General features: G+C 35.6%; 1 long non-coding RNA gene across 1 annotated transcript in view; it reads left to right on the top strand.

Annotated features, from left to right (window-relative positions):
- Window positions 1–7,851, top strand: part of LOC126913389 (uncharacterized) — a 54,299-nt gene extending 46,448 nt beyond the window's left edge. Inside the window, exon 3 of the long non-coding RNA XR_007708605.1 lies at window positions 7,706–7,851. This is a non-coding gene — a long non-coding RNA (uncharacterized LOC126913389). The remainder of the gene's footprint in view (window positions 1–7,705) is intronic.
- Window positions 7,852–14,549: the final 6,698 nt, after the last annotated feature.

Here is a 14,549-nt window from a genome sequence, read left to right as displayed (position 1 = left end):
AACTGGGACTCCATTTTTCTAAGAAACTGACCATAATAATCAGTCAGGCAAAGTTGCCATGGCACATTGAGGTCAGGAATCTGTGAAAACTGAACAACTTGTTCCATTCAGTTTTTTTTTTTTTTTTGGTGTGTGTCCAACTAAACTAACCTATGTTACTGTGGGAAGGAAATGCATTTTGGAATTGATAAAGACAGTCTTGGTTACTATAGGGTAGGAGTGACTCTGCCATTGAGATTTGAAAGGCAAGGTAACAGATGCAGTTGCATTCTGCTAAGTGTGTTAAAGACCTACTGTGTACTCATGAAAATACTGAATTACTGAATTGTTAAGCAGAGCAAAAGCAAATACTGCTCTATATCAAATTCCCACGTTGATTTTGCTAAGAGAGGAAAGAAGCAGTTTGTACAAATTGAGGGTGAAAATCTGAAAAGACTTTTTATACACTTTATTGTACATAAAAAATAATTTTAGTTTTTTTCTAAAGGGGGTGCAAGCATACTGCAGACATGAACATAAAAATATAATGAATAGAGCAGAGAGGTCAGTAGATCTGAAGATAAATAGTACAATAAGGGTCACTACAGTCTACCTGAACAATTAAAATTTATTCATGTGCAGACTGGAGTTCTAGAGCTTCTATATTCTGTACACTTATAAACAGCACTACAGCTACAAGCAATAGCAGCTATGTGCTGTATTGAAGTATTGAAAATACTGTAACAGCTACTTGATGAAGTAAAATGAAACTGAATCCTTGTCCTGTATTGCAAAGTGTTGTCTATGCATAGATGAGTACATATGAGGGAAAGTAGAACTGAGTTCATATATCTATGCTACATGGATCCACAAGGTGAACATGATGTCCACTGATCCTCAGGCAGTTAGAAAGTGCTTCTCAAGGAGATCCCTCCAAACAAACCAATTGTATGGTATTTAATTCTGGTATTGTATTTATAGTATTTAATTTTGGTCCATCTCTCTCTTCTGGTTCCTAATGCACTGAATGCAGGACCTCTGTTTTTTTTTTTTGTTTTGTTTTGTTTTGTTTTGTTTTTTTCTTCCTTGAAATACCATCATTTATCACGTCACTTTTTATTTTTCTTCACCTAAGTCATTTAGGTCTTGTAACCTAATATTGAACAAAATATAACTACTTTCTTTCAAACCATTACCCCTGGAAAAAAATCATTTACACATTCTTATTTCCTCCTGAATACTTTTCAAATTACTTAAATGAAGTTCAGGGAGTCTTAGACATTTGAAGAATTACAAAAAGATATTACAGGAATTATAATTGCAGTGGAAATTAAACCATGCATCTCTTGACTGTCTGCAGGAAAGTGGTTGAGACTGATCTGGTTGAGCTATGTATAGTTAAACTGCTTTAATTATCAAGCTACAGGAAATTCTATGGTTTGTGAGAAATCTTTTTTCCAAGGCAAAGATTGACTTTGCACTATAGCGGTTAGATCACTTCCCTGAGCTGGAGGAAACAAGATTTCCATCCTTGTTCCAATGAATATATATACAAAATGAGACACCATCAACAGCATTGAATTTAATATTTTCCATTTTGGGATATGCTCGTTTGTGTGCACTTGAAGATAAGTGCATTCCTGTAACTTGCAAAGGGAGAAGAGTAACTGAAATGGTACAGGGTTACAGAGTATCTAAGTTTTGACTTGCATACCAAGTGACAAGCACATATATCTTTTTGTGAATCTAAGATTAGTGACAGAAATTCGAGCCCTAAATTTCCTGCTGGAGAACTTAGGAGCCTAAATCACACTTACCTAAAAAGAAAACGAGGAGGTAAAATTTCTTGAAGATGGTACTTACTGTGTAAACTGCATTATATTTGCATAATAGTGTACCTGCATAATAACTTACCTTGAAGTAAATTTCTTGTCATGAGACTAGAAAAGTGGTGCAAAGATGGTGACTTAGAATGTTTGAGAACTGACCACATTTAAAGGATTTTTTTAAACAAAATTGTAAATGTTCTGAACTTAGATTTTGTAAAAATTTATTCAGCATCAAAAATCATTGCTCCCATAGGTATTTATTTAGAAACAGTTGTGCTGCTGTCATGCTAAGGAAAGCGATGAGAAATAAAAGAGTGCAGACACATATACCTAGCATTTCAACAGCCAGTGCTTTATCTTGCTATAAAGGAAGATAACATGAAATATGATTTTATATGAAGGCTTAACATCACTTCAAGTGAGGGACATACACTTATTCAGGAGTTTGGGAATGCATAAAGTAGGTAATCAGTAATCAAAGTTCAGTAGGTACTCCATATAGTTAGAATAAAGGAAAAGGTTAAAAAGCTATATTTGGTGGTATGTAAGACTGCTGCTTGTACCTTGCCTTTCAAACCTTGCCTTTTTTAAGCAGCTTCACAGAATCTGTGGTAGTAGCAATATAAACCTTATCTTACAATAAAATAAATAAATAGATCATTTGGTTTGCCAGAGGAACTTTGTATCAGTAAATGGCCCACATTTTTTTGTTTGTTTGTTTGTTTTTCTCAGAAATTTGACGTGTTGTTAGGTCTAAATGCAGTCAAGTATGACAAAGTTGCTTCATTTCATGAAATGTCAAATGGAGCAGTGGAACTTTTTTTTCCAAACCATTAACCAATCTTACTAGTTATAATTTATCAGAAAACTGGAATTTGTTTGGTTCCTTATTTCCTATTTATTTATTTATTTATTTAGGGGTATAAAAACAAAGAACACCTACGTATTTCACAAATGAAACATTTGGTTGGTGGTTTTAGATAGACTGAGCAATCCCGAGGCTTGTGCTCTTAGCTTAACAGGAAGGCTGTGGCCTATTGCAAGCAGTGGTAAGCAACACTGTATTTACTGAATTAGGAGGCTACAGCTAGTTAGAAGTTGCAAGTTTCCTTTTATGGCTGGAATCTCAAAATACTGGCTTGCTTGTTATAGCTCAGCCCTTTGTGGAGTCAATGACAAAATTCTCAGTTGCACAGAGGAGAAGGGGTGGTTTTCTTCCCTTTGTCCACTTTTGCAATTTGGAAGATGCTCAAGAATGTGAAATTCTGATTCAGGCAAAGTGGAAGCTGAGCTGAGAGCAAGTATAATGAGCAAGTGTGTCAGACAAGTCATTTCTTACAAGGCTCTGAAGAGTTTTTTTTTCCTACTGTTTCATTCTGATGTGTGAAGGTGCATGGCTTTACTGTTAAAAACTCTCACAAAGACTAAAATGAACAAAGAATAAACATTATTATTCCACTTTGAGAACTGTAGGATTTTGGTAAGTTTGAATTGCTCAACTAACATCCAAGGTATTGATACTTGACCTACTTCTCTATCACTGATTTATTGTGTGGCTACATCTGTTTGTCACTCATTTTCTTTTTCTCTTACTCTTGGTATCTGTTTAGATTCTATGGTAGCAGAGATTGATTCTTACTGTGTGCCCACGTGGTGCACTGTTCCATGGTATCTCAAAGAGCCTCTCTCTAATAAGACAGCAAATAAGATAAAGATCAATACTATAAACTGTCCAAACACGCATGCAAGGTGTAAGGAAAATTTAATCCACTTAGTACTTTTTGAATTATAAGTTTGCTTGGAAAAAATGTTGAGAGAGTCTAGTAGGGCTAAGAAACAAGTCTGGACTTTTGAAAATGATGCGCAATAGACAATAAATCTTTCAGAACTATAATTTAAAATGTGAAGTTTTATTTTACTTTGAGGCCTTCCAGTGCTTTTTATTCTCTTTCTTTTGTTTACTTTATGTATTTTTTGTTTGTATTTTAATTGCAGTTGGTTTTTCTTAGTGTTTTGAAACTGCTTATGACTTGCAAAACTCAGAAGTGAAATAAAAAGTTCTGTTGATCCATTTTAGAAAATTGCAGATGGGAAATTCTCACCTGATCTTTCTCATAAGTACACTGAAATTAATATACCCGAAATGGGATAGAACAATGCAGTTGGAAAGGACCTCTAGAGATCATCCAGTCCGACTGCCCAAGCACTTCAGGGCTAGCCAAGAGTGAAAGCACATCATTGATAGTGTTATCAAAATGCCTCTTGAGCATTTACAGGCCTGGGGCATCAACCCACCTGTGTCTGACCATCCTCCCAGTGACGACATTTTTTTTAATGTCCACTCTGAAACTCGCCTGGTGCTGCTTTGTGCTGCTCAGTATCCAGGCAGCAGAGTCCAGTACCTCCCTCCCTGCTTCCCTGCCCCAGGCGGTTGCAGGGAGCAGCAAGGCGACCTCTCAGCAACCTCTTTTCCAGACTGGACAAACCAAGTGTCCTCAACCTCTCGTCACAGGACATGCCTTCCTGCCCTTTTAACCACTTTGTTGTGTTCCTCTGGATGCTTTCTCAGGTACTTTAACATCCTTTTTATGTTGTGGAGACCAGAACTATATGCAGTATTCATGGTGAGGCCACACCAACATTAAATGTAGCAGGAGAATCACCTTTTTTTGACCAGCTGGCTATGCTGTGTTTAATGCACTCCAAGTAATTTAAACTATATGAGATTTATCCCATGTGTTTCACAGGTAACATTTTACTCTGTGGTAAGGGACAGATTTACTTGAGGGGAAGTGTTTTCTGGCGTCTCCCTTCCCCCCACGTGCGGTGCACGTATGTATTCCCCATCCCAAAATACAGCTGCACACCTCTGCACAGTCTCTATTCTCCTCTGCCTTTATACCTCTCATTCACATTGTGGCTGCACCTGTCTGATAGATCACAATCTTAGAATACTATTAATAGCTTTTTGCTGAATGACAGTTTTGAAAATCCATGCAGTCTATCTGTATTCTGACCAGACAACTCAGTCAAAGACAGGTCTCTGAGTTCTTGGGGAGAAGTATCACTGTCAAGTTCAGCACTGGTGGTAAGGTCACCAAGGAGATGATCTTAAGTGACAATGTCATGAACTTGCCAACTGATTCTTGCCAGCTTGCTGGGGTTCTGGCCAAACCCTTCAATGTGATGGACAGGACAAGTACAGATGAAGCCTCTGCCTTGTTGCAGCTAGAGAATGGCTGATGATGAATAGAAATGACTCCCGGTGCAACGCATTGAATTGTATTTTATAAGCATAGTTGAGCTGTCTCCAACTTACTTGTGGGCTTGAATAACTTTCCTGTAAATAGGTGTTCTTAACAGACATTCATATGGATGAAGGTATATTTTTTGACCACAAACTTCTATTCAACAAATACGGAGATCCCGCTTTCTTTGCTTTGATAATGTGTTGTGTTTTTTTTTTTCCCCATATGTTTCCTTATTATTTGTGGCTTTTGTGCATTTGGTTCTATTGGTTTGTCTGTTTGTGTGGTACATGATTTTAACACAGATTCTTCTTATTATACATATGGAAAAAAATATCTAGTTTGTAGAGACCATTCCAGGATACTATTAGTTAGGCCAAACAGTTACAAATTTGAATCACAGAATTTCAAAAGAAAACCTATTCTTATTTGTTGAAGTTGGTCAGGTAAATAAACTCAGAATAATGGAGCCATGCTGTAAGAATTTGTAAAGAAATATTCATAATTTTATAATACATCCTGAACTCCATTTAACTGAAGTAATTAGTTGGGAAAAATTATGAACAGTCACACTCAGGAGATTTATTTACAGAAAGCCTAATTTAATACAATGGTGAGATTCAAGCCATCCTCTCTCTTACTCTGGGCTTGTAATTTTCATTAATATTGAGAAGTTATGTGTGCATGAACCAAGAATGCCTGTCTCCCTAACTGCTTAATTGCTGTATTCAAAACTGTTCTCCTTATAAAGGATTTAATATTAGGATTATTCAGAATTGTATGTGGCTTGACTTTAGGAAATAATGTTTATTGTTACTTGGCCATTATTTGGAAAACTAAAGTTACAAGAAGTTGAATACATAAGTCATAGTTATTATGTATGTAGGATCCCTGATAGCTTCTCTCCTTGCAATGTTTTCTAAACTTACACTAATAATCTATGCTGTGGATTATTGATTGTATTTCTCTTCTTTCAGGAATTAGAATTTTAAGGATTTCATATTGTTCCCCAATACTGAAAATCATAAGATGATTCAGGTCAGAAAGCAAATAGTGAGGTCTCCTGTTCAAGCCCTCACTCAAAGGAAGATAGCTATGAGCTCAGACTAGGTTGCTTGGGACTTTACCCAGACAGGTTTGGAAAACCTCCAAAGATGGAGACGATGGAGACTGCAACAGCATGCACAAAAACAAACAAACAAACAAACAAAACAAAAAAAACAATAATTTCATTATGATGAATATATACTGACTGGTACAGGCTCCCCAGAAAGCCCCATCTGGAAAGTTCTTGCTTGCTCTGAGGCGGGTCTGTTTGTGAGTGGATAGACTTTGCATCAGTCAGTATCTCCCAGGTGTTACAGGTTAGCTGAGTGGTGTGAAATACTGGCTACTTAGCTGGATCCTCTCTGCAAATGGTCAAGGATGTGGCTGTACTGAAATCAGAGGAATTAGACATCTCTATTCCCATTAAAGATCAGGTCAATTAGCATATGGCAAGACTTTTAAGTAACGAGCTACATTCAATACAGCAACGAGCTAAGTGATTGAACTGATCGGGTTTGGCACTTAATAGCCAGGAGGAAGAGATGACTTTCTCATGTGCCTGATAGGGGCATATGGGACATATTATACTTGACAAGAAAATGTCAGTAATATAATTACCAAGACAGTCCTTACACAGATGTTTATAAAATATATTCACATTAATGCTTATAATGGTAAGAATGAGGCTAGTAATGACTACAAGCTCCATCTGTAACTGGAATACAGTAGCTGTATAGATTGGCAGTGGGTCAGCTATCTTCAGAAGTGTCAGTCCTTTCATTAAGGATACCAGAAGCAGCCTCAGCAGAAATATTTTCTTTTTCATTTTAGAGCAAGATAGTCTTATATTGAAGATGCTTTTGTTCCCATTGAATTGAAGAGCAACAGAAGTTACTTAAACTTGCTCATTTCTAGAAATGAAATACCTGATTATATTGCAGATATTTTAAGCTTTCATTAGGATAACTTCCAAAGCTAAACTTCAGTCCTGGGTTCTGCAAATCTTAGTCTATATCTTCATCCTTTTACTGCTTAATTTGATAGAGATGTGGGTCAATCAGTTGTCTCACGTACAGTAATGGAGTTCACAGCTATTTGTTTTATGGGAAACTAGTAAAACTTTAGTATAGCATCCACAGAGAATGTTATATAGTTGGAAATAATAAAAATGAAAAGGCTTGCTGTTTTTTTGCACTGGAAAGATACAGGGTAGTGATGTAACTTGCTGACTGGATTATGAAGAGCACACTTCACAGTGCATTGTGGTCTTCTTTTTACCTTTTTTTTTTTTTTTTCCATAAGCATAAGGTTTAGCCCTTACGTTTTCATAAAGGAAACTGCAGTCCACCAAAAAGTAAATAAAATTTTGAAACAAGTTTTCTACAAGGAAATGTAATCTATAGGAATGTAATCACCATTACCTGAAATACATACTCTGTTTTCTCAGCAGATGTCTTACTGAATAGAGTGGTCAGACATTAGCATTTTTAATGTCTCCTAACAGCATATGACAAATGTGTCATGAATAATTAGATATTACTAACTACTGAACAGTGCTTAATTCACTTACCTGCTGGTACATTTGCCCTTTCTATCTGACAGCTCAAGTTGAATAAATGTTGTCTTTGGGCTCTGAACCACCAGCTGTATAGGGCAGAAAGGTCGGTCCCTCACATCACAGAGTGAAAGTTCTTTACACTGAATAGCAACGCAGCTCCTGAGTCTCTGCTGTTTGAATGGAACCGCCTGGATGGTCAGTGGTATGAACTGGTAAGGAACTTTGCTCCCTACTTAAATTACTAGACTCATGGTTTTAATGCAGGAGAGGCATGAATTAACTTCAGTGAACTAAGAAAAGGTTGTTCTGCATTTGATTTGAATTTGTAAAGTCAGGTTTACAATATTGTGCTCGCTTAAAGTATTCTTCACACATCTCTAAGGCTTCTTATTGGCTAAATCCAATAAAATCAGATTTACAACTGTAATCAAATTAATTACCTTATCATCCTTTGCCAATGTTATCAACAATTTACTGTTTACCAGAAAATGAGGTTACATGAAGGGCCAAGACCCTGCTCCAAATGGCATTGGAATCAATGGAAACTTTCGCACTGACTGCAGAGTACTTAAAGGTCACACTCTAGTCCAAATTTTCATGCTGGAAAGCTGCCCAGTGCTCCCAGTTGGCCACTGAACAAATAGGCACAGAAAGAAAGTTGCAAACTGTAACAAGCAGTAGTACTTTTTAAGGTTTAGAGGGTGGAAACATTTTGCTATAAACAGTGGACATACCACAGGAAAAGTTTTTCTATACAAATAGATAAATCTAATGCCATTTTAAAAAACAGCATCTAATTATTACTGTGATATTTGGATCACCTATGCTTAAGACAAAAGTTAGTTAACATTACTTTTTAACATTTTCCCCTAGTTTTCATAAAATGCTGTAGTTTAATTTTCTTTTAATATAAGCTTTTAAGCATAGAGGAAAAATGTACTTAAAAAATACTAGCAACACTACCAATATGAACAAACAGCAGTTGGATATGAAAAGGAACAGTTAAATTTTTCAATGATTCAATGTGTTTCCTGTAATTAAAGGGAAAAATGGTATGTGCAGGGGGCATCTGAGGAGAAAAACAAATGAGAATATAGGTTCTTTAGAACCACGAGTTACAACGAGTAGCTCAAACAAGGCTGAATTACATGAATGGAAATGAAGGCTGATAAATAAGAGGAAAAGAGGAAGAGAGAGCAAGATGTCAGGATCTTCCACGTAAAGATCACGATAAAAGTTTTGTGATGTCTTATTGCATTTTCCAAAGTTATGAGAAAGCAATTCATAATCATTCCTAAAGTCGAAACCTAATTTAAAACCCAGTGACATTGATGCAGTGTTAGAAAGGTCATTTTTCTTTTATGAAGCTGGATGTTAAACTCTGACCTTCTCAGCTTGTACTAAGTCTCTTTCACTGCTTCTTAGCAAAAATGCTTTGTTTATATACCTGAAAGATGTATTTTGGAGATAAGATGGGATGAGAGCTTTTGCATCTAAGCTGAGGAAACAGGAATTAAAGAAGCACTGAAATGTGCTTCTCTGATGTGCTTTTTACTGTTGAGATGTGGTGCAGCTGTTTCTTTTCAGGGGATGAGGTGCATAGTACAGGACAATGCAGTGTCTTTGTTGAAATATATGACATTTTGTCAAGGGAAGAGATGACTCTTGGGGAGGAGTGAGCAATACATAGCATTAATTTCTTAGTCATATTGGTGTCTATTTGTCTGGGAGACAAATGGTGGAAAATGGTGAGTTCAGAGAAGTTCATGACAACAGCTTCAACATCTAATTTAGTCTTCCAGGAAAGAGAGAGAGGCAGGTCAGTCAAACCAGCAAAATGTAAACTAACAGTTTACATGACAGTTAATAAACAGTTAGTTTACATATCGTTTTACACTGAAAGTAAACTAACTTGGCAGGACCATTGTTACTTTGGGTCAGAAAAGCTCCTATTATTAAATTTTATTGTTCTTTCCTTAACTTTAAAAGATATCATGCAATCAAGGGAAGCTCATGTTCTTTTCTATTAATAACATATTTTAGACATAGAAGATTCTCAGTCTTCATTTGTGTGTGTAATTCTACCACATTGTAACTCTTTAAGCGTTTATATTACAATACAAAAATATTATAGATGATTTTCTACTGTGTGCTGAGTGTTGGCTTTTTTATTATGAACTTCAATCTGCACAATTATACCTTACACAGAAATCTATTTCATAGATTTATGAAGTAAAATTTCCACATTTCATGGAAATTTGCCTTAATTTTCAGTTGACAAATTATGTAACACTTGTGTTACTACTAAATTTTGTATGGACATTCTGCATCTTCTAATCTGAAAGTTGTTGTAAGGTATAGGTCAAGCAAAATCTGTTTACTTAACCCATATATATATGGGATGGAATCCTTGTCCTTATGGATGGTCAAGCTCTGCTCTGCATGATTTCATTAGGATCAGGATCATATCAGGAGTATATTTTGGCATCACATCTTTCTTAGTATGTTTGAGAGACATACTTACATGTAATTTAACTACTAAATCAGAACAAATAATGATCCATAGCTAAAAGTGAACACATGGACATCTGTGTGTGTGAGTTTATATTTTTAGGTGTGTTTATATCGTTCTCCCACTCTTCATTTATGTTTAACTTCATGGTTGCAAAAGGCAGTTCTTTATTTTGGTAGTTTTTATGATGGTCATAGTTGAATACTTAATTCAAATATTATAAATATGTATATATTATATTGTGTATATTATATAATTATATTATATATGTTATACATAATGTGTATATATTATTACTATAACGTACAATATACATAATATATATAATATATATTATACATCATGACTCGGGTGTTGGTTTTGATCCATAAGAGAAATCCTAAATTTTCCCCCCCATCCAGCTGGTGATTAACTGTCTTGGGAGTATTTCAAAAATTCATAAAAATACTTATTTTCTTTTTATTTTTTGTAATTCTGTGAAGTTTATCTACTTACAGGATGATGTAGTACATATACTTTTTTTTTATCCTAAGTCAGAAAGTGGGGAGATACTATATTTATCTTATGACTTCATGAAGAACCTAAAGTTCAGAGGCCAACAGTTGGAATTGTTTCATAACTTTTTGTATAAAAATCATAATAAAATTTTAATCATTCAATGTCTCTCCCAGCATACAGTGAAATAATATTCATTCATAAGAATGGCTTGAAATTACCCATTGTGAGTTTATGTATGCGTATGATGACATACAGATGATGAATCAGTTTACCAATTTCATTCAGTAAACTGCTTGCTGTGACTAAGCTTAATAAAAAAGTAAGAAGCATAAGGAGTTTCTTTCAACATCACTCAAACACCTCTCAGTTGGTAAACTTGTCAGGACTCGGGTTATATCTACAGTGTTGGTTCATTCCTCTGCTTTTCAATGACAAATCATATTTTTACCATTAATTTTTTATTCCCTAATTTCTGTGAATATTTGCAGTATTAGGCTCTTTGATCTGAACTGTGGTTGCTCAGCATTTTCATTGTCATCATTATCTGGGATGTAACTTTTAATGTGTTTTACCACATGTGACATTTCAAAACTGTACAGTCAGTCCAGTGACCATTACATTGAGTAGTCTGTGTGCATCCACTCTGTTGCATATAATACCAGACTGGATAATGTGTGGGTGAACATTTCCTCCAGATGCTTCCTGATGATACTGTATGGATAAGCTATTAGTAGCAGTGCTTCATTAGAAGCTTAGGATCTATTGTCTCTGCTACTTACAGAATATATAACTGGAAAGTAAGATCTTGTTTCTTTCCAAACAGCAAGTTTTCTGTTCAGATGTGTCTGTTAGTCAACTTGCTGTGTAGTTTTTCATTTCCTTGAAACTTTTGCAGGGTTTCTTTATCCTTAGAATCTCCAGAATCCTCTATCTCCTGCAAGGAGGGCACCTTCTAATTGGTAGCAACTGTGATATTTTCTCTTCACTATGTAGTCATCTTCCTTTTTTGGTAGTGTGAAATGATGAAAGGGGTTTCAGACAGTCTGTATGATCAGTATCATAAATTATCTAAATGTATTTCTGTGTTATTTTACCAGGCAAATACTGAGCTTTCACCAGATTTATCATTTTTGTTTGCTTGTTTTCTGACATATATTGTAGTATCATTAAAACTTTTCAGCAGTATTGAAAGAACTCATGCCTGTAGGTAAATGGAAAAGTAATATGGTCCTTTCCTCACATTCGCAATAAATTTTGTATGCTGTTCACCCCAAGGCTCTTAGTATTGAGTGAAAAGCACTCTTTAATCAGACATGAGACCTCATTGTAATTGTAAATCTGCAGTCAAAAAAAAAAAAAGCCTTAAGAATACTTGCAATATAACTGTAATATGTTCCAAGATGAACAGTTACAGCTCAGTGTTTAAATTAATATGGAGTAGAGAGACTTGATCCAGTCCTGCAGTATACGGAACCTGAAACATGAGAATTGGAACGGGAATATTACTGCGGATCACTCTTGCAAGTTTTGAAGCTCACCATTTTCTTTGCTATATATATAGCACACTATGTACACAGACAATCATGCATGCTAATTTAAGTAAGGTGACTATCTCCTAAACGTGTGGGATAAAAATGTATTTTAGGCCTCCAAAATTAACACTCCTAAGGACTCTTAAATGTGAGAAGTTTGACTAGTCAAATGACTAAGTCACCTACGTTCCTCATTATGGGGGAACAATCGTTTCTGTAAAATGGTCGGGAACTTGAGGAATTTGAGATGAGCTTTGAGGAAAGTGGGCTGGCTAATAGGTGAGAAAATATGCTTTGTCTTCTGTGCAAGGCAGTTTCTGAGGATTATGGCACTGCTACATGTACAGAACATGTTCTTTAAAATAGATATGGATTTGTTAGTAATTGTTGCATTATGTTACTGGAAATGTTGGTTGAAGTTACCAATAGCTTGTTGTCTGAGAATAACCTAGATCAAAAATAGCACCCTCAGAGTGTGGGAACTGCAGCTGAAGACAGCTACCCAAACCTACTATAATTAGGGTTAGTGTTCTCCTTATGCATTTATTTCTAGGACAGATGAAATTTGCAAGAACCATTTTGGTTTTTATTCTGTCATCCACCTCAGACGTTCTTTTCAGAGCAAACAGTTTCCAGTTGAATAGAAGGACTAGTTTCCCTTGAGTAAGAAATCAGAGAAAAGGAGTAGGAAAAAGTAAGCAAAATTGAAATTGTCAATGAAATTGGGGGGAGCACTTGGTGAGAGCTAGGGAAAAATAAAAGGAAAATGAGAAGAAGTAATTCCTCAAATCTTGGCTAAGTGATGCTATCTGGATAAAAGGATACTATAAACATACCTCTGCGATTAAAAAGACTGTAAGATAAGGAGTATTTGGGGGCACAGTTGCTGTTGTTGAATACTGTTGGCTAAATCTTTACTCCCAAGAATGAGAACAGTAGGCACTGAGGGTTTTCAAGAACTAAAAAATGACCTATTTAATTAAAAGCTTTCTCATTTGATCTGAGCTTTTCAGTAGAAGAACTGACTATTCATCTGTCATTATTCATAACTGAATGGTGATGGTATGTATATATAAGCTTTAGCTCGCTGTTGTCAGATAATCACAGAAAGATGTAAGTTTGAAAATTAAGGGGAAGGGTGTTTTAACTTTATTTTTTTTGGTGGTTTTTATGTTTTCTTAGATTTAATTCTTTTATGAATGTATTTTGAATTTTCAGATGATGATGAAAAGGTGGCTTAGTTGTAACCATAATTACATAGTTACTGCTCGTAATAGCATTATGGTTTTAAAATGCTTTATAGAGGAACTTTCAGTGAAACCACATGGTCTAACATCATTGAAATTGTCTGTAGTTCCTGGTAAGCAACACTACCAGGCTTTAGCAGATTCACCTGCAGAAGTTAATGATGCATTCATAACATTATATTAGCCTGTTGTAGATTTTTATTATGAACACAGTAGAAAATGAACAAACCCTGAGTAATAGGGGCAAGTTTGCTGACAACCTTGTGTACCCCTAATGAAATAATGATCTGCTACTTATTGACCTGTTTCCTGCACCCTCTCTTTTATCTGTAGCTACGTGACATTGACTGTGGGTTATTCTGTGGGTTTAGTAGTTGCTCCTCTAACAAATATAGTGGTCGAGCTCTAGCTTCACACTCTTGTCTCTCGTTATTTCCTTTGTTCTCTTTAAAAGATCAATGGCAACATTTAAACTATTAATGCTTCTCTTCTGTACTTAACTAGCTCTTTACTTCTTGTGTTTACAATAATCCAATAAAAATATGAATTGCACAAGTACAGAAGGCCCTCTGACAATTATGATATTATGCAAACTGAAGTTTTGGCCTAATATTTTTAATGTATGAAGTATATATCAAGATAATAGAAGAAATTGTAGCTGGTCTGTGGAGGAGTATATATAGCATAGAGGATATAGCTCAAAAACACTTCTAAATACATATCGCTTGTTGAGGACCAACAACGGTGAAAACCCAAAGCCCTTAAGTTCAGAAAGCATTAATCTCTAACTGATCTCGAGGCACAGTGGGATACATGCTTTTATTGAGAGTTCCAAATACTGGTAAAATGGTTGAAAAAAGGAAAGCTCCCTTATTACACATAGCTTGCACAGCAAATACAGCCCTAAAACCTGGGTTAGAGGCAAAGAACTCTGTGGGGAAAAATACATTTTAATTTTGTAGAAATAACTTTGGTGCACAGAGTCCAGGCTAGAGGAGATCCAGCACAAAAGTGGCAACAACAAAAGATGAAAAACTCTAAATGGTAAAGTCTGGATCAGATCAGTAGTGGATTTGGATTTGCGTCCATTTGAAAACTT

The sequence above is a fragment of the Cygnus atratus genome, chromosome 8 (assembly GCF_013377495.2).
Source record: "Cygnus atratus isolate AKBS03 ecotype Queensland, Australia chromosome 8, CAtr_DNAZoo_HiC_assembly, whole genome shotgun sequence".
Taxonomy (NCBI): domain Eukaryota; kingdom Metazoa; phylum Chordata; class Aves; order Anseriformes; family Anatidae; genus Cygnus; species Cygnus atratus.
Note: the sequence above shows the minus strand (reverse complement) of the source record. Positions and strands in the feature narration are given on the sequence as shown.